Raw genomic sequence first — 3,181 nt, forward strand, 5'->3', positions numbered from 1 at the left:
ATATATATATATATATATATATATATATATATATATTATAAAGTGGTTCTTTAACCCATAAGGATTTCACAGGAAAACACTGATCATACACTGTCAAAAGCAATGAGAATAAACATATAAGATAAAAATCATATTATAAAATTGCTCAACATGACTGATTTTACCAAAACTATTGAAGAAAAAATCTTCTATCCATTTGCACTTTTCTTAAGCAAGCATTTCACCTACCTTTTCTTTGATGTTTGAGTCTCTAAGATTTGAGCTCTAAAAATGCTTATGACTTAGGTTTTGATGCCAAGTCAAATACCTTGAATTTCGCCACCTCATAATTTAGTGCNTGTTAAACCAATTGAGTGAAGGGGCATCAAAATCTGAGAACTGAGAAGTAATTAAAAAATTGTGGAATATTTTATTTTGCACTATGTTTCTATGCAAAGTTAAATGATATAAATAGCATACCTTAATGCAAACTTCAGTCTTGAGAAGCTCATCATCCTTTCCCGCAAGCAGTTCCCTAAGCCCTTCATCTTTGTCTTGCAAGCCACTAGCCCTGACTCAGTACAAAAAATGTGAAAAGATTGGAATGTTAATAAAGAGAAATAGAAAGATAAAAACTCAGTATGTAATATATAAATTTTAGACTTAAGACTAAAGAATTATCATATTTTGATACTTGTGTGTAAGCCTGACTTAACTATATATTCATTCTCTTCAATAGGATAATTTATGTTTCATATGTCCCCACTTTTTCAAACTAGTACCAGAATGATATCTAGGTACAAATGCGATTAATCTAACCTGAATATAATGCAAACATCATTATGTATCTTGATGTACAATGTATCTAACAATATGCATATGTGTGCCTTACATATGTGTATATATAGAATAAGAACCCTCAATGCCACTATAACATACACCTATTAGTGACACCCTAATAAATTTTGCAACAATTTAAAAAGTTTATAAATTCAAACTCAATTACCCCATCTTCTCAAACTAATTCTAAACGTTTCAATGCGATCCATGTATTTCACTATCTTGAACCTATTTGAATATAATCCCATATGTAGAACAAACGAAAGGGTCAAGTTATTGCATAACTACTATTAGAATCATGGCTTCTACTGCACTAAATAAAATATGTATGTTTAATTCCCTAATTATAGTTTAATTAATAACAATAATAGTCCAGCTTATCATATTCCATATATAGTAGAGCAAAACCAATATCTAGGTTACTAGAGAAGACATGATATACTACCAATGATGCAATGGAATTTATTAATGCAAAAATAATGTGTTCAAGTTATTCTCTTAGTTAAATAATATCTAAAGAAATAGAGTGATGGGCTGTCGCAACCCACACAAATTTGATTGCATATGACAAATGCAGTATAGCTAGGGAATGACTCATAGGTCGTCTCTCAAGGACCAAACTGTGGTTCGAGAATCAGGTCTAACACGAAGGGGGGTTTTTGAAAGATTTTTGTAAATGTAAATGACTAAATTAAAATGGAAATTAAACACACTAAGCATAATTAAAATCTTTAAAGTGAACACTAGAATTAAAATAAAAATAAAGATAAAAGATAAGTCACTAAAAAAAATAAAATGGCTGGCAATTAATTAAACATGCATNACATAAAAAAAAATAAGGCTTGAAACATAGTAAATATGAATAATACCCNTAAGCACCTTGCAGAATAAAACTTCAATAGCAAATTATGCCCAAAAACTTAAATGCATTTGTAAATTAAATTAAACCTTGCTCCATGCGTGCTCTTCAAAGAAAGGTAAAAAATAATTTAATAAAACTCTCTCCTCTCATCATCAGCAACGTTGCTTTCATTTTAAAAAAAATATGAAAACAAAAAAAAAAAAGAAAAAGAAAAGAAAAAAAGAAGTGCACGTGAGTTGCAATGCAACGCTGTACACAAAAGAAAATAAAAAAAAATGAAAATTTAAATAAGAAATACTCCATTTCTTCACAACAAAAAATAATGTGATTTGATGTCTTAGGCAGTGTGAAAGCTGCAGCAAAGGAAATGCACCACGTTGCTTTCAATGAAATTAATGCCAAAATGTATTGTTGGCAACGTTCCAGCAAAGTAAGCTTAAAAGCAAGTAGCTACAACTTAAAAGCAAGTAGCAAGGATATTTTCATTCAACCGAAATCAAACACAGTAGTCATGGTTCAAAGAAAAAAAATGCAATGTGTAATAAAANCTTGCAGCCAAGCGTCCTTCCCCAAGAAATGTTGCAGCAGCCGAGAGTTCTCCTAAAAAAACGTTTTCAGCCCTTTAATGTGTGTGACGGCTGCAAGGGAATGTTGGTGATCCCTAGGACCATGTGTCCTCATAAAAATGGGTNGGGTNCACCCTAAAAACCCTAGGGTAAGTGTCCTACAATTTTGGGCCTCTCACAATTTTTTAACAATGGCCCACTGTGCAAANGTTTGTCCAAAAAGTTTAAACAATAAAAATACAATATAACTAAAATTTAAAATCTCTAATTGGAGAGTCTTGAATTTATTTGGTGTCCTCCAAATGTCCCAAATTGTGTTTCCAAAATTTTCCCTGCAAATAATTAGCTCAGAAAATTTAAATTAATTAAAATTAGAATTTCCGGTCAAATTAAGCATATTTGGGAAAAACGGGAAAATACCGGACAATTAAGCACAATTCCCTGATTAATTCTAGCACAATAAACTAAGTGAAGTCGATAAAATATCGATTCATCAAAATAGACCACACTTAGTCTTTTGCACTCCTGGGCAAAACCAAGACGAAAACCAGGGAACAGTCAACGGACATCATGGAATTGACACAGACTCAGCAGACAGACAACAAAGACTAACAGGGATAGAAACAAACAGACTTACACAATTCTCAAGAAATCTGGACAGAGATAAGAAGTGGACAGTATCCCACACAAAGTCAAAGAAAACAGATACTCAGAGAAATCATCCAAGCAATTCCAAGCATCGCAAAATAATCAATCAGTTCAAGAGGTGAATCAAAAGCAACAGAACCTCACAAATGCACACTATCAGTGTTTCTCTCAAGTGTCTAAGGTAAATCAATGTCACTCAATGCACTCAAGAAAGCAAACACAAATANACTTGGCAAGCCTCTAAAATCAACACTCAAAGACATATGCATGTTCAAATCAAAAGGTC

The sequence above is a fragment of the Vigna radiata genome, chromosome 1, assembly GCF_000741045.1.
Source record: "Vigna radiata var. radiata cultivar VC1973A chromosome 1, Vradiata_ver6, whole genome shotgun sequence".
In the NCBI taxonomy this organism is placed as follows: domain Eukaryota; kingdom Viridiplantae; phylum Streptophyta; class Magnoliopsida; order Fabales; family Fabaceae; genus Vigna; species Vigna radiata.